General features: G+C 41.1%; 1 long non-coding RNA gene across 2 annotated transcripts in view; it reads right to left on the bottom strand.

The window, feature by feature from the left end:
* Positions 1-708: 708 nt before the first annotated feature.
* LOC120518835 overlaps positions 709-21,083 on the bottom strand; it is a 40,981-nt gene continuing 20,606 nt past the window's right edge. Inside the window, exons 2-3 of one of the 2 annotated variants that reach the window (XR_005631309.1) lie at positions 11,774-11,886; positions 709-829 (exon numbers count right to left, since the gene is read on the bottom strand). This is a non-coding gene — a long non-coding RNA (uncharacterized LOC120518835). Of the gene's footprint in view, positions 830-11,773; positions 11,890-21,083 lie in introns of both variants that reach the window. The other variant, XR_005631308.1, reaches the window with a different exon arrangement.

The raw sequence follows: 21,083 nt of genomic DNA on the forward strand, positions 1-21,083 counted from the left end.
CAGGGACTAAAGTGTTGCCAAGTTCAATTCTATAAATGGTGACTCAGAGACTAGAAGTCAAGTTTCCAGTCTCAGTCCTGGGGCCGAGTGTGTCTGCACTTTTTCATCACAAGTCATTTGTGGACCAGGGTGTAAACGCTACTTTTTTATTGCATCACTTGCCTAATTACAAGTTCCAACACCCCACATACAAGTTTCAAATGACTCCTTTGCTATGCATCATTCGTCTCCACAATTTTAGTACTTGTGAGTCACAGTTCTGGAAGTGTTGTTCACTGCCCCCATTTTTCGGTCTTTCCTTTCTAAGACATCTCTGCTTCACTTCTGAAAACAGGAGGGAAAAACCTCTCAACAACACAGAGGAGTGTAAAGTCTCTTGAGCGCCTGCAGTGAAAGCCATGTCTTTTTATTTGCCAGTTAGTTTTCATTTTTTAGGGCTGCATCATGTGGGCCAGGAGTCTCTCCAGGCCATTTAAAATACTAGAAGAAAAACAACAACAGCATTTATTTCTATAGCACATTTTCATACAAATAATGTAGCTCAAAGTGCTTTAGAGGATGAAGAAAAGAGAAAAAAAAGACAAAGTAAGAATTAAAATAAGAGAACACTAATTAACATAGAATAAATGTAAGGTCCGATGACCAGGGAGGACAGAAAAGACAAAAAAAACTCCAGACGGCTGGAGGAAAAATAAAATCTGCAGGGGTTCAGAGGCCACGAGACCACCCAGCTCGTCTAAGCATTCTACCTAACATAAATGATCAGTCCTCATTGTATCCAGGGTTGTCATGGAAGGACTTGGTGATGACGGTCACGTGGACTTCTGGCCTTTAATCCATCAATGTAAGGACATCACGGCGTTTTAATCAGGTGATGGTGGTGCAGGTTGCCACCACAGAAAACCGGAAAAAGAACAGAAGAGAGAGTAGTGGTTAGTATGGATTTTGGAGCCATCATGAATAATAATGATAATTAATTGAATATACAGAGCTTCAGGATTAAACTAAAATGAAGTTATGAGAAAGCCATGTGCTCCACTGTATTAGCCTGGCGAATTTCTATCGGTCAGGCGCCTCACTACTACTTTTAAGTTTAGCTCTTGGAATTCTAAGCAGACACTCATTTGAAGATCTAAGGTTACGATTTGGAGTGTAGGGTGAAAGACATTCTGAAATATCAGATGGAGCAGATTATTTAAGGCTTTGTACACCATAAGCAGTATCCATCCATCATCCAACCCGCTATATCCTAACTACAGGGTCACGGGGGGTCTGCTGGAGCCAATCCCAGCCAACACAGGAAACAAACCTCACAGATAAGCAGTATTTTAAAGTCAATTCTGAATGACACAGGTAACCAGTGTAGTGAAAAAGAAACCAAAGGGAGGATATGGAGTTAATACTTACTATTAAAGGAAAAAAAAATCAGTTTATACTGATGCTGTTGGTCAGTTCATATCCTGCCTGGCCTTTGGTGAGTCCTGCATCATCTGTAAGGCGTTTACACAGTTCAATGATCACTCAGCTTGGCTCTGAAGAAGGGATGGTTAGAACCTGAAATGTGCTGGCTGTTTCACTTTATGGTTACCTTCTTCATCAGCCTCAAAAAGTTTGAAATCCCTGAGGCATCTCTTAAATTTTCCAGTGTCCATGCCCTGCGTGCTCAGGATCGAACACCTCTTGACACACACCATTTTGCGAAGGACTTCTTCTATCCACCTCTAATTCTTTCCCTGGAAATACAACACTGAACTGTTTGACAATTAACTATATGCTAGTTATTGTTGATGTACACAGTTATGAATACAATTATTGCACTGTTCAGCTAATTTGTTTGCATTTTGCTTTCATATTAAATTCATCTACTCTCTTTGGTTTTGTCTCTTTACAATTTGGGAGTAGATGTTTTTTGTTTTTTCTTAAAAAAAAAAAAAGTGGCAATTAGTGGGGTGACCTTAGGAAGCAAGACAAGACGAATCCTGGAACACTATCACTGGTTCACGTTAACTGGAAGCATTCCATGTCATCTGCATATTCATTTACACACATCCTCTCAAAGCAGACAACCTGCACACACCTGTATTCAGGGATTTTCTGCCCTTCTTCTCTTCAGATTCTATCAAGATCTGACAGGCCAAACAGCTCTTTTCAGGTCTCTCCGGAGATGTTTAATTGGGCTCAAGTCTGTATACTCCAGCTAGGCCACTCAGGAACATTCACAGAGTTGTCCCTCGGCCATTCCAGTGTTGTCTTTGCTTTGTGCTTAGGATCATTGTTGCATTGGAAGGTGAGACTTCAGTCCAGTCTGATGTCCAGAGCACTCTGGTGTAGTCTCCCACTCCCAGATGCTTTCACCACCATGCTTCAGCATTGGAATGATAAGTGGTCCCTGATTTCCTCTAGACATGACGTTAATTGTTCCATCAGACCATAGAATCTTGTTTCTCCTAGTCTGAGAGTCCTTTAGGAGCCTTTTTACAAACTCCAAGTGGGCTTCCATGTATCTTTTACTAAGGCCAGGTTTCTGTCTATTAACTCTGTCATAACGCCCAGAAAGGTGGAGTGTTGCAGTGGTGGTTGTCCTTCTAGAAGTTTCTCCTGTCTCCTCATATGTTCTCTGTAGCACAACCAGAGTGACCATTGGGCTTTATGTCACCTCTCTTACCAAGGCCCTTCTCTGCTGGTTGCTCCATTTGCCCATCTCTAGCAGGAGTTGTAATTGTTCCAAACTTCATCCATTTAAGAATTCTGGAGGTCACTGTGTTCTTGGGATCCTTCAATGGTACAGGAGTTTTCTGTAGCTTTCCCTAGATCTGTACCACGACACAATCCTGTTGTCTTAACTCTTCAGACAAGTCCTTCAACCTCATGGCTTGATTTTTGTCAGTTGTGAGACCTTCTATGGAGAGGTGTGTGCCTTTTACTAATGAGTTCAATCAAGTGAACTGACCACAGGTGGACTCCAAACAAGGTGTAGAAACATCTTAACGAGGATTAATAGAACAGAATGCACCTGAGCCAAAGCAAGAGGTCTGAACACTTGTGTCTATATGAGAGTTCAGGTTTTTATTTTTTAATTAAAATTACTAAAGCAAGTAACTTTATTTACAATAAAGTCAAACTCAGCAAAACTTAATTCAACTCAATCCACATCCAAGAGAAAGTGAGGAAGGCCAACAGCCAGAGTAAAACTAGAAAAGAGGGAAGAAAATTGTTTTCCTCAGTTTAAATGCTTATTCTAAAATGTTATTGATTAGATCCTGCAAAGGTTTTAAAAACGTTTTGAGCAGGTCATCTAAGGGAGAATTAGATTTTTTCCAATTTCAAATAATATAGAATATCAGTTACCCACTGACTTAAAAGTGGTGGGGTGGGATTCTTCCAAATGGGCAAAAGTGAAGTAAAGGTAATTACAGTTTGTTTGTCCTTCTCCATTTTAAGACCCTCTTTGAGCCCACCAAACACAGCTGTTAGTGGATTAGGAAGGATTGTGACACCAAGGCTGTCTGAAAGGTATAGTGAGGCTGGAACTCGATTGCAACGTTCACAGATTGGATCTTACCCAGTTTTTAAATTTTTAACAAATTTGTAGAAATTACTAAAATCTTGTTTTCACTTTGTTTTTCTAGAGTATTGAGTGCTGCTTTATAAGGAAAAAAAAACAAATTTAAATGATTTAAGTATAACAAAATGTGAAAAAGTCAAGGGGTCTAAAGACTTTCTGAAGTCACCATATGTATATCACAGGACACAGCTTTCTTTCTGTAGTATCCAAAATTCACTCTAACAAAGTCCCACATGAGGCTGAGATTGGAGATCTGTGCACTGGGCTCCATTTAAGGTGGTCTACCTGCCTTTAGAAATGATTTATACCCATGCTGTGTGAAAACCGTTAACCACCCTTTTCATCCGTGCGTGTTTAGAACATTAGAACAATTATGATGAACACAGGCCATTCATGTCAACAAGCTTGCCAGTCTTTAATTGTTCAAAATAACATCAAGTTGAGTGTTGAAGGTCCCTAAAGTCCCACTGTCTGCCACACTAGCTGATAACGTATTCCATTTGTCTGTGGTTCTCTGTGTGAAGAAAACTTCCTACCGTTGTCCGAAACGCTGTTATGGTATTTGCAAGTTTCTGTTACGTAAAATAACCATTTTTGTTGTTGAAAAAAACTCAACACTTTTGGCTTATTTTTCCAGGTGTAAGCATAAGGAAGCTGAATCAGTACATCAACATTTTGAACTTTTTTGATCAGTGTATTTTTTTTTCCAGTGTTTCTCCTGTGTCCTTCCACTTCAAGTAATCTTTATTTCCTGGTCCATTAGGGAAGCTTCGTCTCTATGGACAAGCTTTACCACTCTAAAGAAGGCAGCCACGACCATTCACTATAAGCTTATGATTTCTCATTATCCATCTAAACATTTCATTGAGTGCTAGTAGGCTCGATCAGCTACGGTTGTTTTCTTCCATTTATTTGTATTTTTATTTTATTTCCACCTAATTTACATTTCCAGTAAGCAGATGTGCCTTACAGGTCTTGTTGGCTCATACAGCAGATGCATTTCAATTGCGGAAATAAACTAAAAGTCTTTAAGAAAAAAAAATATATTTTACTTTTGAAGTACCTTTGCGTAAACTGCAGTGGGTAAATTGAATCATGTCGCCCTTAGTTGTGTTCCCCTAAAAGGTCGAAGAGCTTAGTGGAAACAAGATGTGCTTCTCATTGCCTTTCACTTTCTGGTGACGTAACCCCTAATGAACTCTCTGCAGGCAGCCACTGACACCCCCCATCCCAGTTCCCTTTACTTCTTTCCCTCGGCCGTGCGTGACAGAAGCTCACTGAGAAGTGGAAATGAGACTAGTAAATGGTGATTAGCTCCAGAGCCGCTTGCAGCCACAGCACCTTGGTCCGTCTCCACGCAGAGAGCAGTTTCGCATGAAGCGCAGGCCCCATGTCAGCCTGAGGTCAGGCACGTTTTCACAGCCAGGTCAAAAGGGATAATCGCAGGCAAACTCGGCATCCTCACGCACACTGAAACACATGGGATCTCAGCACCAAAGCTGGGACTAATTTGGGTTGTCAGTGGAGTGTGCGTGTGTTTCTGTGTTAAGACCTTTGAAAAGGAAGTTTAAATTATAAGCTACAAGGAATTGCCTACTGGGTAGCAATCCGCAATAGTCCAAAAGACAGGCAGCACTCCAATCTGCGAAGCACTTAGCATTGCCAGCATTCTCCTAAATAGCAAAGAAAACTCCTTGTCTTGGATGCTTTAGACATTATTCAAAGTCCCTGTTCTCATAAGGTTAAAGGAATTGTTACAGCAAAGGTAATGATAGTTATTGAGGTATTTTGGGCTTTACAGTTTAAATTAGTACAGAAATTATCACAAGCACACAGCACCAGCAGTAAGCAAATGCAAAAAATAAAAAAAGTGTATGCCATGCATTTCATCCATGGGGGCAGAAGTGTGAACAACAATTCCCAGATGTCCCTTTCCCCTGCCACATCCTCCAACTCCTCTCAGGGGATACCAAGACGCTCCAAAGCCAGGTGAGAGAGATACAATCTCTCCAGCGTATCCCTTGTCTGGCCCAAGGTCTCCTCCAGATTGAACATGTCTGAAACACCTCTGCAGGGAGGCATCTTATTCATCTGGTTGCTTTCGATGCGAAGGAGCAGCGGCTCTGTTTTGATCTTCTCCTGAATGTCTGCTCTCAACACTCTAGGTTTAAGGCCGAGCCCAGACACCATGCAAAGGATGATTATTTCTGCTGCTTTTATCCATGATCTAGTTCTTTCGGTCACCACCCACAACCTGTGACCATCAGCGAGGCCAGGAACACAGAAGACCGGTAAATCAAGATCTTTGCCTTTCAGTTCAGCTCTGTCTTCACCACAACTGACCAATTTACAACATTCACTGCTCCAATCCGTCCGTCAATCTCTTGCTCCCTCCTTCTACCACTCATACACAAAACCCCGGAATAATTAAACTCCTCCACTTGAGACAGCACCTCATCCACAATCTGGAGAGGGCACTCCACCCTTTATCAGGTGAGAACCATGACCTCAGACTAGAAGGCACTGATCCTCATTCCAGCTGCTCCACACTCAGCTACAAAACAGCCCAAGTACCTTTCTAAGGTCACAGCCTAATGAAGCCAGTAGGACCACGTCATCTACAAGAAGCAAGCAGAGATGCGATCCAGAGGCCACCAAACTGGACACCATCCACGCCTTTCCTGCATCTAGAATTTCTGTCCATTAAAATTATAAACAGAGTCAAAGACAAGAGGTAGCCCAGGTGGATTCCCACACTCACCAGGAACGAGTCTGCCACAATGACAAAACAAGCTTTCACTCTGGCTGTACAAGGACTGAAAAGCCTACAACAACTGGCCCAGAAATCCATAGAACCAAAGTAACCAAAGGACACCCTGAGGGATGTAGTTGCATGCCTTTTTAACTCCACAAGAAACATATATAGACTGGTCATACTCCCATGCACACTTCAGAATCAATTGGAGGGTAAAGAGCTAGACCAGTGTTCTGCAGCAGGACAACATCTGCATTGCTTCCTTCTGGTTCCAAGGTTCAACTAAAACCCAGAACCTCCTTTCCAGAACCCTAGCACAGACCTTCCCAGGGAGGCTGAGGAGTGTGGCGCGGTACAATCATTCATCTATTTCTCATATCTGCTTTTTTCTGATACCATTGAACACAATATTCTTAGAAATTGCCTTGGTCGGTGGGTTTGTCCTCTCTGGCAGGGTCTTAAATTGGTTTGTCTTACCTGGCAGGTAGAAAACTCTTTGTTAGTTGTGGTAATTATACTTCAAAGACCCAGGATATTCTATATGGATTTCCACATGGCTTTATCCTGGCTCTTTTCGATTTACATGCTTCCATTAGGTCAGATTATCTCGGGGCATAATATGAGCTACCACAGCTATGCCGATGACACCCAACTGTATTTATCAATAGCACCCGATGACCCCGACTCTCTTGATTCACTGACCCCAATGTCTTACTTATGTCTCTGAATGGATGAGTAGTCATTTTTTCAAACTAAATAAGGAGAAAACAGAAATTTTAGTGATTGGCAAAAATTGATATAATGAGGGTATTAGAAATAAACTTGATGCATTAGGCTTAAAAGTCAAGATGGAGGTAAACAATTTAGGGGTACTATTGACTCTGACCTGAATTTTAAATCACATATTAATCAGATTACCAGGACAGCATTTTTTCACTTAAATATAACAAAAGTTAGACCTCTTATATCATTGAAAGATGTTGAGAAATCAGTTCACGCTTTTGTTTTCAGTCGGCTAGATCACTGTAATGCACTCCTCTCAGGACCACCCAAAAAAGACATAAATCGATTGCAATGTGTACAAAATGCAGCTGCTAGAATCTTAACAAAAAAAAGAAAATCCGAGCACATCAGCCCAGACTTAACGTCACTACACTGGTTACCTGTGTCATTTAGAATTGACTTTAAAATACTGCTTATTGTTTCTAAAGCCTTCAGTAATCTGCTCCATCTTATATTTCAGAATGTCTCACACCATACACTCCAAATCGTAACCTTAGATATTCAAATGAGTGTCTGCTTATTATTCCAAGAGCTAAACTTAAAAGAAGTGGTGAGGCTCCATCTGCTGTTATGCACCTAAAATCTGGAATAATTTACCAATAGAAATTCGCCAGACTAATACAGTGTAGCACTTTAAAACACTGCTGAAAACACATTTCTTTAATATGGCTTTCTCATAGCTTCATTTTACTTTAAGCCTGATGCTCTGTACATTCAATTAATTATCGTTATTATTCATGGTGGCTCTGTAATCTGTACTAACCTCTACTTTCTCTGCTGTTCTTTTTCTGGTTTTCTTTTGTGGTGATCTGCGCCACAACCACCTGATCAAAGCGCCGTGATGTCCTTACATTGATAAATTAAAGGCCAGAAGTCCAGATGACCGTCATCATCAAGTTCTTCCATGTGAACCCTGAATACAATGAGGACTGATTGAGGTCATTTACTGTATGTTAGGTAGTGTTCCCTAATTCTATTATCTTATATATTTTGTCTTTTTCCTCTTTCTTCATCATGTAAAGCACTTGAGCTACACCATTTGTATGAAGATGTGCTATAAAAATAAATATTGTTGTTGTTTTCTAGAACGGTACAAAAGATAAAGGTACCATCCCATTTAGAATTCATCTTGCAGTCTTGGTTATATCTCATTCCCTTCCAAAGTAACAAATTACTGTTGTAGGCACACGAAAAGAGCATATAAACTTGTAAGAATAGCATGTCTTTATTTTATTTAGTAGATTAATAACAAAAACAGTGGTGTATGCTATGTGGAAGACCTGCCAGCTTAGAACACTTTCACTAATCTTGTCAAGTGAGAGACTGTTGGACAAAACGTTCAGGTGACGACACAACCAAGTACTGGCACAACTGGCTGCGTGATTGGGGAATGAGAGGAAGCAATGGAACAGCAAGGTACAGGCATACCCAGTCTCCCATAACCATGTGGAAAAATGTATTATGGTCTGATGAGACCAAGGTTGAATTATTTGGTCATACTGCAATTCCAAAAGATATATTTGGTGCAAAAATAAGGCAGCACATCAAAAGAACACCACCAGAGTGGAGCCTGGTGGAGGCAGTGTCATGCTTTGGGGCTGCTTTTCTTCAGCTGGATGGAATCAGGAATACTTCCAAGTATTAGACTATTTTGGCACAAAATGTTCAAGCATGTGTTAGGAAGATGAAGAAGAACTTCACCTTTTAGCATGGCAACAACCCAAAGCATATATCAAAATCAACAAAGCAATGGCTTCATCAAAACAGGATCAATGTGCTGGAATGGCTCAGGAAGAGCCCAGGCCTGTGGTGTGACCAAAAGAGAGCTGTGCACAGGAGATGCCCTCGTAATTTGACAGATCTGACATTTTTTTAGAAGCAGAAGTTGTCAAAAATCACCAAGTCCAGATGTGCCAAACTACAGAAAAAGACTGTACTGTAATAAAAGCAAAAGGTTCTTCAAATAAGTATTAGTTTAGGGGGTGTGCACACTAATGCAACCAGCATTTTGTAGGATTTTTCCCTCTTTTTTCTTAACAGTTTATAATTTGTTTTCTTCTTCTTTGTATAGATTGTAATTTTGCAATAAAGGTGGAATCATTTCTGAGAGGATTTATCTTGGTTTTCAGTTTTGTGTGTTGTTTTTTGTTTTTTTTTTAACACAAAATCTATGATTTAGGCCGGGGTGCGTAGACTTTTTATATCCACTGTTTATGTGACATGTGAGCAAAAGCTCTCAAATACACCACTTTAAACTATTTATTAGGAACTTGATGGCAGATCTGCTGTAGCAACCCCTAACGGAAGCAGCCAAAAGAAGAAGAAAAAGGAACTTGATGGCAGAGTACCTCATTGTTCTAAACAGACTGATGGGAAGCCTGAAACAAAGCAAGGTTTGGATCAGGAAAGAAAAGAGATTCTGTAGTTAAAGGGAGAGGGCAAACTCATGGTGACAGGACTGGTAAAGGTTCAGTAATGAGGAAAATAGGAGAGAACGGTGAAATAAATCAGAGGACAAGTCAAATTCAGAAACCGGGCAACTAACAAATAGGCAAAAAGCCTCTTTTGATTTTTTCCCCTTGTCAAGGAACACTCAATACCCCAGTATGACAGAGCAAATGTAAACTTTTAGGGTTAGGGTTAGGAGTAGGGTTCTTTCAAATGTATTAAAAATAAAAACCTAAGATATCTCATGGACAGCCCCTTTATTCAGGCCCTTTACGCAGTTGAAGCCTCTTTGGTAGCCTGGAGTCTTCTTGGCCTGATGCGACAAGCTTTGCACACTTGGATTTGCAGATTTTCTGCCCTTCTTCCCTGCAGATCCTCTTAAGCTCAGTCAGGCTGGATGGAGGCCATTTGTGGACAGCTGTTTTCAAGTCTCTCCAGAGATGTTTGATTGGGTCCAAGTCTGGACTCTGGCTGGGCAAATGAAGGACATTCCGAGTTGACTCTATGCCACTGCTGTGTTGTCTCGGTTTTTTGCTTTGTCCTCTAATAGGGTGAACCTTCAGCCCAGTCTGTGGTCCAGAGCTCTCTCAGCAGGTTTTCATGAAGGATTTCTCTGTACTTAACTCAGTTCAGCTTTCCTTAAACCCTGTCTACCCTCTTAGTCTCCGACGCTGCCATCTCCATGCTTCCCTGTTGGAATGGTACTGCACAGGTGATAAGCGATGCCTGGTTTCAATGAACACGATGCTAATAGTGGGTTCATCAAAACAGAGAATCTTATTTTTCATAGTCTAGGAGTTTTTAAGTGCCTATTAGCAGACTTTGAGTGGAACTTTATGGGTCTTTAACAAGGAGAGACTTCGGTTTGGCTATTCTGTATTAAAGTCCTGATTGGTGGAGTGTTACAGTGATGGTTGCCCTTCCAGAAGTTTTTCCCATCTCTACACAGGTCCTCTGGAGTTCAGCCAGAGTGACCACTGGGTTCTTGGTCACCTACCATGGCCGTTCTCCCACGACTAGATTCAAGATTCAATCCTGTCTGTGAGGTCTGCAGGCAGTTCACTCAACATCATGGCTTGGCTCTTGTTCAACTGTGGCAGCTTCTATAGCTAGTGTGTGGTTTTTCTAATCAGCCGAGTCAAATAAATTGACCACAGGCGGACTCTGAACATCTCAGCAATGATCAATAGAACGAGATGCACTTCAGCCAAACCAAAGTATCTGAATACTTGTGTTAATGTGGGATTTCAGTTTTTTGTTAAAAAAATGTGCAAATATTCCTAAAATCCTGTTTTCAGTTTCTCAATTGGAGCATGGAGTGTCGTTTGATGAGGAAAAAATGAATTATAATGATTTTAATGGGCGGCACGGTGGCGCAGTGGGTAGCGCTGCTGCCTCACAGTTAGGAAACCCGGGTTCACTTCCCGGTTTCTCCCTGCATGGAGTTTGCATGTTCTCTCCATGTCTGCGTGGGTTTCCTCCCACAGTCCAAAGACATGCAGGTTAGGTGCATTGGTGAGTCTAAATTGTCCCTAGTGTGTGCTTGGTGTGTGGGGGTGTGTGTGTGCCCTGTGGTGGGCTGGCGCCCTGCCCAGGGTTTGTTTCCTGCCTTGCACCCTGTGTTGGCTCCAGCAGACCCCCCGTGACCCTGTAGTTAGGATATGGTGGGTTGGATAATGGATGGATGGATGATTTTAACATAAGGCAGCAACACAACAAAATGTGATACAAGTGAAGGGGTCTGAATGCTTTCTGAATGAGATGTCCTCTTCCCCAATACATGACAAAATATTCTGATCCTTTAAAAATACAAAAAATATTTCCCCTTCAACTTCAGCTTAGTCTTGTTTTGTAGTGTCTCTACAGGTTCATATATCAGAATGGTTGCCTCTCATTGCTCTACAAATGTGTAGGTAAGTAATATTCCTAGTACATGGCATAAGACTTTTCTTTATGTGTATAAATGCAACATATTTTATGTGTAAATATTTAAATGAATCAAAAAAGCCAGTATGTCTTCATTACCATTTCAAATATAAATCACAATAATATAATAATTACTGATTATATTTGTTGTGTGATGATGGGGAAATAAAGGAACTCAGAATAGCCAAATAGTATTTGTGGAAACACCTCATAAACACGTTATGGTCAAAAACAGCACATAAATCTGCTAGGTGGTCTGTCAGCACTAAGCAAACACGCGGCTCCATGCTGCTTACCTCTTGAAAAGCGCCGTGTCCACACTTGACGACATATTAGTTCTGGGTGTAAAAGTGAAGGTCGCTTCCTACTTCTGATCAGCTTGTGCACCAAAACTCACCGTACCGCAGCACTGCTGGGGAGACAAGCATTAAGATTATTCAAGAAACAACGTGTTATTGCAAGTTACAAATACTTTGTCAAGTAAATCTAAAGCATCTCAAGTTTAAACCTATTTTTATTGCTGTAATACCATCATTTGCATGGTTTCCTGCTTACACCTACTGCTGCCATGAAATTCCTGCAGTCCACCTCAGGACAAAGCAGGGCATACTGAGAAGATGTTGGGCTCAAAATCTTCAGCATTTGTGGCCCCATAAAAGTGATTTCTTTGTACTTTTCAGGTAAGGCTCCTTGCTGTGGTGATTGCAATAAAATATGCCGTATAAAATGACTGCTGGTCTTGTGCTCACTTCTCCCGAGAAAAACTCAGGTGGATGAGTGGATTAAAGCAATTTGGTAGAAAATGAATGTGCTCAACAGTAATAATACATTCCAAGTGGACAACATCACAAGAGCAGACTATTACACCACAATGGGGGTCTGTGTTATGTCTTAGAGATTGTTGGGGTGACATCTCCTTAATAAATTATTATGAACTAGAACTGAACTACTCTGGCAGTTGAACAGGTCACTGCAATAGTTGACAAAAACAAAACATTGAACATAATTTACTTAGACTTTCAAAAATCATTTCACTCGGTTGTCCTGCACTGAAGATTGATTCTAAAAGTAGAAGGTGTAGGGAGTAGCTGTAGCTGTGAAACAAAATAATGACAGGGATTCGGGTGTAGTTAGAAAACATGTGAATGCTGCAGATGATACTAAAATTAAAGCAATGGCAGACACTGAGAAAGCAGCAAAACAATTCAATAGGACTTAAAAACTAAGTGAACACTTGGAAAATGTAACGTAGAAAAGTGCAAAGTGATATAGGTGGGCATAAACAATCATCAGTTATAAATACAAGGAGACACCGAGCTACAGGAAATTACCTATGAAGAGGATTTAGAGGTTTACGTTGACACAAAGTTTTCATCATCTAAGCAATGCGCAGCTGGCAAACAAAATGGTAGGCTATTGTATAATCTGTTGAATATAAATCAAGGGACGTTATGCTCAGACTATATAAAGCACTAGTGAGACCACATCTGGAGTACTGTGTGCAGTTAAGGCCACCATGGCACAAGAAAGACTTAGCAGCACTTGAAGCTGTGCAGAGGAGAGCAACCAAGTGCATCATGGGACTTAAAAGACATGTCCTACTCTGACAGACTCAGAGAATCATACCTGTTTAGTCCTGAGCAGAAGAGACTGTGTGGGGATCTAATTCAAGTCTTCAAAATTCATAAAGGCATTGATAAAGTAGAGCCAGCACAATTCTTTTAACATAAAGGGTGAATCACATACTTGAGGACATCAGTGGAAATGAAAGGGAAGGGCATTTAGGACTGAAGCCAGGAAGCACTTCTTTATGAAAAGAGCTGTGAAAATCTGAAACAAACTACTAAGACATGGAGATGAAGCAGAAGACCAGAGTACATTTAAGAAAGGTCTGCATGACGTAGTGGGACAGCTTAGCCATGAGCTAAACAAATGGGCAACAAATGGACTGAATGGCTTACTTCTCATTTGTCAAATTTGAAATGCTCTTATGTGACATTAAAAGAGTATAAACCTATGAGAAGTGCTCTCCAAATAAGGTAGAGAAAAGTAAAGATGGAACGGCACCTTCATCTGAGTGTTTCCTGACAGTGTTATTTTTATGTAGATATACCGAGTCCATGTAAGTTTATAATAAATAATATATATAAATAAATAATAAATTGCTTTTATTACTGTGTGAAAGACAAAGAAAAAAGCCCGCCAGTAGTTTGGGGTGTTTGGCGGTACCCCGTTTAATAAACTATGAAGTTGACCCCACGGGCATTTGAGGGAACAAAGGATAAGGCTAACAATCTGTCCTTTAGGCTTCTTAAATGGCTGCTCATCTACTGAACGTAGTCATCGCTGAGAGACATCCACAATGACAGTTGACTTCCAGTCACGTCTCTTCTTCTGCGGGTCCCAAGGTTGGAAACGTGGGGCTGGAAGTCACCCTCTGGTTTAAGGGAAACAATAGGGGTTTAGTTAAGGATGGGGTAACGCTCTGATCCTTCCCCGCACCTTCCATTTTAGAGCCAAGCAGCTGTTCCCACAGACGGCAAGTTTGAAGCTGTGCTATTTATTTGGGCCCAGAACAAGTATACTGGGACTGGGGGAGCCATGATCTTTTTGGTGTGAAATGTGGTGTACTTCTGGCCATACAACAGCTCTCTTTTTTAGTTATTTTTTACAACTTTTAAATGTTAAATTTTGGCCTCCAGATTATTACTATAGATTTTTTAATGAACTGTTAAATTAAACTGAAAAAGTGCTGCTGTCATCGCAAACCCAAATGTCAGGTCATCTCAAATAGCTTTTGGACAAGCAGCAAACTTGTGAAATGTCACAGGGTGGCTTAAAAGAATCTGATGGCTACCTACATCTATAACATCTGAGACTGTAAAAGACTCTGAGGACCATAAAATGGAATATATTAAATATAGCACTGTGATCACAACCGCCTAAAGACCTCTGCTACGCCCTATCAGAGGAGCTGCCCTTCAAAAGAGATGGTAAGGGCAAAAGGGAGAAGTTTAAGCTTGTGACTTGGAAGAGGTGAAGATGCATCAGATCAAGGATAAAAGGAGTGATTCCGACTTAGCCTGACTCATGTCACACACATGCGACTAGGAGACATCTTCAGGACTCTGACCAGGATGACAGGGAGGCCTCCTTCCTAACACAAGCTTGTCTTTCAATTCACAATTCGGAGGGATGCAGACTGGAGGATGAATGTTGGCACTTCTGGTGTCCCCTCATCAAACTACACTCCTTCCAGTGTGAACAAGTGCTTCCGGAATTCCAGGCTGAGAGCAAGTTCCACTAAATGTCCATTGGTGTTCATGAGAATGTGATTAAGTATTGTGTGTGCAGTGCGTACGCTCAAAGAAAGGCTTAAAGGGTTCACGTGCAGCCTTCCACACAAATGTCAAAACTTCTAAAAGAAAAATGGACGAGAGAACTTCTGTTTATTTATGACAACCCTGACCTGTACAGAGAAACTGGGAAATGAGGACACCCTGATCGAGTCAGGAAATAAACTCAAACCAGCTACATGATGACTAATAATACTAATAATGTATAATAATTCACATACTGAGTTGTTATTTTAATTTGCAATGGTGTGACAAACTTATTAAACCTCAAAAGTGATGAATATGATCTACAGACTGGATTTTATTTCCTTTAAGAAGGCGAATGCCTTGGTTTTCTTTTTTTATTTCAGCTTCAGGGAAATTCAGGCACATCTCAGGTAAGCTTCACTCCATCATGACCACTGCACTGGACGCCACTAACCGACTGGCAAGGCGCCACATCCAGCTCTCGCATGGTGTGGATGTACAACCATAAAACATCTGCCAACATGAAAAGGTTTCCTAACCTAATCAGAGCAATTGACATCACTCTTATTGCAGTAAAGGCGCCTAGCAGGAGTGAAGCTGCTTTTGCTAACCGTGAGCAGAGATATTTCATGAACACGCAAGTCGTCCGTGATGCCAAGGTGAGACTGACAAGCATCAGGACTACTTGGCCTGTCAAATGCACTATCATGACAATAAAGCTATCATACTTTACTGCTGCTTTAAGATAGAACTGTTAGGCATCCCTCGCAGACAGCAAAAGTTGGCTTCCGTTTCTCATGGAAAATAACAGCCATATGCCCGATTTACTTTTTGTTATTTTAACAAATCCTTTCTTTAAACAGCCCTAATGTGCCTGTCAGTGTCAGCAATAGCCACTGTAATTACCTCACCCACTCTGCAGCTTAGTTGGCCGCTTGCATGACACATAATGCCTAAAACGATGAGCCATATAAGAAAAACAAATATTCAGGTCAGCGGTTTTATATTTTAGGAGGAAAAAAAAAGAAAGAGAGAATCGGTTTAATTTTGTCCCAAATACTTCTGGCTGCATCACTAAACAGGTGTTCCCCACTGCAAAGTATCAAGTCAGTGACCACCATTTAAAAGCAAAGTTTTAAAAGAGTTGTGGGTGTTTAAATATTACAAATGTCTGCTTGTCTGCATTGCAGGTCATATTCTCAGTGAACGGTACCCAACCCGGACATCCTGCTGGACACCGAGTGCAGATACACCTGTTAGGGGATTACAGACCACAGCACTTGGCCCACTGGTACTACGGACTTCTTCTTCCACTAACGTGTGGTTTGAGAATTCGCCAGATTGACTAAAGCTTTGTGGTGTGTTGTCCATCGACTCCCAGCACAGTTTAAAATGATGAAGTGCTGGCCTATCTACTCATTGGCTGTGGAACCTCCTTGTTATGAAGCCTGGAGAACGCTTGGAAATAAAAAAACAGAATGGAGCACTCCAGTTTAATGCTCATTCAGTGTCAAGAACCAAGTGTCCTTCACTTTTATAATAGTCAGCCTTATTTAAAATGAGGACATGCTAAAAAGTCATTCAAAATAATACAATGACGTTTGAGAGAACGACATCATCATAGCACTGTGAAATAAATCATAAAAAAGTAAGAGACACCAGACAAAATAAGTCTTTTATTTAAAACAAACAATTACACAAATGCCATTCTTATGTCCATTACACTCAAGGCAACAATCAAGTTGAACAACATTTAACAACATAGTACAAATGCGACTGTATGATCCTTAGTAGCGCACGGATTATCATGTCTGGCTCAGCTCCACAAGACGGGGTCTGAATGCCAACTTCGCCATTGTCTGTGGAGTTCTCCCAATGCTTATCTGGTTCCTCCAGCTTTACTACCACATATTAAACACTGGGAGAGTAAACAAGTGTATGTGTTTGTGCCAGAGTGTACCCTGCAGTATACTGGCATCCCACCCAGGTCAAGTTCCTAGTCCCAGAGTTGCACTGTACTTTGAATGAAATCGCCACCACAAAAAACAGAAAAAGATGAGCAGAGAAAGTAAGGGTTAGTAGAGTCATAAAAACAGGATAATTGAATACATTTACAGAATGCTGATGACAGTGTGATCTGTAGTGAGAGTAGGGAGCAGGTTGAGGAGACCCTGGAGAGGTGGAGATGTGCTCTGGAGAAGAGAGGAATGAAGGTCAGTAGGAACAAGACAGAATACATGTGTGTAAATGAGAGGGAGGTCAGTGGAACGGTGAAGATACAAGGAGTAGAACTGGCGAAGGTGGATGAGTTTAAATACTTGGGATCAACAGTACAGAGTAACAGTGATTGTGGAAGAGAGGTGAAAAAGAGAGTGCAGGCAGGGTGGAATGGGTGGTGAAGAGTGTCAGGAGTGATTTGTGACAGACGGGTAACAGCAAGAGTGAAAGGGAAGGTCTACAGGATGGTAGTGAGACCAGCTATGTTATATGGGTTGGAGACGGTGGCACTAAACCAGAAAGCAGGAGACAGAGCTGGAGGTAGCAGAGTTAAAGATGCTAAGATTTGCATTGGGTGTGACAAGGATGAACAGGATTAGAAATTAGTACATTAGAGGGTCAGCTCAAGTTGGACGGTTGGGAGACAAAGTCAGAGAGCTGAGATTGTGTTGGTTTGGACATGTGCAGAGGAGAGATGTTCAGTATATTAGGAGAAGGATGCTAAGGATAGAGCTGCCAGGGAAGAGGAAAAGAGGAAGGCCTAAGCAAAGGGTTATGGATGTGGTGGCAGGGGACATGCAGGTGATGGGTGTAACAGAAGAAGATGAGGAGGACAGAAAGATATGGAAGAAGATGATCCGCTATGGCAACCTCTAATGGGAGTAGTCAAAAGAAGAAGACAACCTTTACTCAGTTATTTCTTTAATAGTGAAATGTTATTTAGTCAGTTGGGATTACAGCCTGTCTGCTAGAAGCATGGACTGTTAGATTAGCTTACTAATATAACTGTTTTCTGACTTCTTTACCATATATATGGCATAGTTATACAAAGATATGTAAGCCTTAAACATACATCTTCTACAAGAACTTTTACTTACTTATTTTTTGTGTCACATGTCTTGCCTGAGTCATTCCATAAAGTAAGCTCAAGCTGAAGAAGTTTACAAATCTAGTTACAATCACTTTTGTGACCATGTCCTACAACATGTGTTCTGAAACAGTTTACATGAACATGTTGACCTCTTCTATATGTCACTCTGCTAAGCAAATAAAGGGAAATGTAGAATAAGGTAGAATAAGACAAAGAGTCACCTTCACCAACAGTACTGCGTTAGTCATCACTGGCTTAAAGGCCATTTTCAGGTTTCACCCAGGTGCCCCCCAAATCTTTTCCCATCACTCTCCATGGTCCTGGGCCTTCTTTTAAGTGAACTCATTCTTTTCACATTATCTGATACGACCTCCATGCATGTATTCTTTAGCCTTTCTATAGTCCTCTTTCCCTCCACCACATTTATGCAACTCTTCTCCCAACAATCCTATTCCTTTCGTTCTACTTGTACAAAGCTTGATCAATTTCTGTTCAGCACACAACACCTGTTCTGTCACAAAAAAGTGTCAATGAAAACGACTTTAACTTCTAAGGTTCTTTATATATTGGTGGAAAGTTACTGCTAAAAATACATACATGTTTAGCCTTGATTGACATGTACACCCTGCAATACTTAACCACGTGGCATTCACTCATCACTAATATCTCAAGCACACAAATCAAACAGAGCAATATGGCCAGGGTTGGAAACCTCAGTGGCAAAACCTTACCAGGGGTTCGAGGCTGGCCGTTACAAGTGAAAAGGCCTTCCCAATTCTAACAGAATTAGCACAGCTTGCACCTTACAAAGCCAGGCCACCACCCTTGAAAGAGCCCAACAAACAACAAGTCACTCCGATCAAGCACACTGGGGCAGACATCAAGAAACAAGGTGCATTGTAGTGAGAAAATATTCAGGCTTTAATCGTTACTTATGTCTATTTGCAGAGAGAGCTGGCATTAAATGCTAGAAGTCAAAAGTAGAAGTTAAAACTTGAACAATTCAAATCAACATCAATACAACAAGCTTAGTATTAGAAAAACCAGGAAAAAGATGTCTGTAGTTTAAAAAGAGTCCATACTTCCTAATACAACTAAGGCCTTCCTAAAAATGAATGTTCCCTCATGGCACAGCCGTGTTCTGCTTCTTCTTTGGGACACACTGTAAGTGGTGCTGCGCTTTTGTTCTCGGACAGCATGATGGCTTGGTGCGGCTTCCTAAGTGCATTCCCTCTCATATCTCTGTCTCGTGGAGATCAACACCGCCTTGTCATCTAAAGCCGTTGCTTCTGGATCTCCCTTAATAGCACCCAAGACACGGCATTAGCAAGTGAGATGAGTACAAATTGGACGACTGTGAATTTACCCTTGCTCTTCTGTCAACCTGAAGTTATTTAAGCTAATTCGGAGGTACAAGTAAAATAACAAAGTGCCCATTTCACTGCTTCTTACAAAAATATTGTAGTAAGCAGCACATCTCACCAAAGAGAGTCTTAGGAGGACTGGTGACTAACAGCAAAATGTCCATGGCTGCACTGAGCCCTGCATTCCTGGCACCCCTGGAACATTCTTGTTGTACCCTATAAGCCTGGCAAGGCTTGAGAAGGCAAGTGGAGACTCCTGGGGCATTGTATAAATACCGCCTTGCAAAAAATAATGTGGTGACCACAGAAAGGGACATGATGGACAATGATGGATGAGGATCAAAGACACCGAGAGAGTGGAATAGCCCTGGCTTTTACAAGGCATTTTCAGCTTTAACAGCAGGAACAGGATTCTGCTAAAAGTACAAATGTGAAACTGTTAAATTAACATGCCCGTTATCAGCCTTAACCCTCATTCACCGTCTTTCCATCTTGGCGCTCATTACAAAATACACAATGGTTTGCTTACTGGAGGTTAAAAATAAATCTAAAAGAAAATCCTGAGACAAGACTTTCTCGGAGATAATTTCAACTCCCGCGAGACAAGACTTTTTGCCAAGAGATTTTGCCAAGTCCTGCCCTCCTCCCAAACATTTACAACCACGTCTACAGTCCAATCACTTCTCATTTGTGTGAATGCTATTGTCAGACACAGTTCCTGTGCTCTCAGCGGGGGCGGAAATAAAAGACAAAGAGTAGAAGACAAAGTAGAATGTCGTCAAGAGGTTCAAAAACGTTGGAGTGATGCACAAGCAGAGCAGGTTAAAGATAATGAAAGTACTAAAATTCGAAAGTCTCAAAAAACTGATAGTAAAGATCGCATTAGCGCTAACAAACAGAAATTATTACTCGGTGAAATAACGGAACAGCGAAAAGAGATCGAATATATTATTTGGATTTAAACTTTAAGTTGGAGACTTGAAGATCGTCTAATTCGTGTTGCCCTCAGGGAAAATAGTGTTTCTTCCCAATGAAGAGGCGTATCTGTGAGAATTAAAAGATTTGTTGTTTGGTGAAAGTGAAATCCACAAATGTGAGCGGCAGAGACGTGAAGTTGGCTAGCAAAACGAGCAGAGCCCAGAGTCTTCTAAAGTTTTGGTTAACATTTGCATGTTTGACAAAATTAGTATCGAGTCTATATATCAATTCTGAGTCTCAACTTCAATGTTCTGTTAAAATACATTGCTTATATCTGTCAGTCTGTTCGGATGAAGATACTAAATAAGAGTACATATAATGGACCCCTTTCCTAAAGTGTCTTCTAAAACTTTCACCTTCCTTGTTAGCACTTCAGATACTGGTCTTCATTCAGCTTCTCCACATCATCATACAACACCTTCCTGTCAGCTGTTCCTCAGACATTTTGTTGCTAATCTCTTGGTTAAACGCACACAATTAAAAGTATAATATAGTGTCACGCAGGCGCGTGGAGAGGGGACAGGTGACAGGTGAAGGGCTCTAGTGACTGTAACTCTACTGCTGCATCAGGCGTTGACAATGTGTCCTAGTGCCATTCTCTCTTCCTCCCTCTGCAGACCAGATGATTGACGGCTATGACACCTCTGATGCCACTTCAAATGTCTTCCTGCCAGATGGACTGAAAACCGAACGTTCCACCATCTTTTACAGGTCTGTCCCGAACTCACATCTGGAAAGATCTCTCTGCAATGACTGCATGTTTTCTCATTTTGCTTGCTGTTCAGTTATACGGGGTTACCTGGCTGGTACACAACAGCAGCATCTAAGGATATGAAAACAACGTGCTATTTTT

This window comes from Polypterus senegalus, chromosome 18 (assembly GCF_016835505.1).
Source record: "Polypterus senegalus isolate Bchr_013 chromosome 18, ASM1683550v1, whole genome shotgun sequence".
In the NCBI taxonomy this organism is placed as follows: domain Eukaryota; kingdom Metazoa; phylum Chordata; class Cladistia; order Polypteriformes; family Polypteridae; genus Polypterus; species Polypterus senegalus.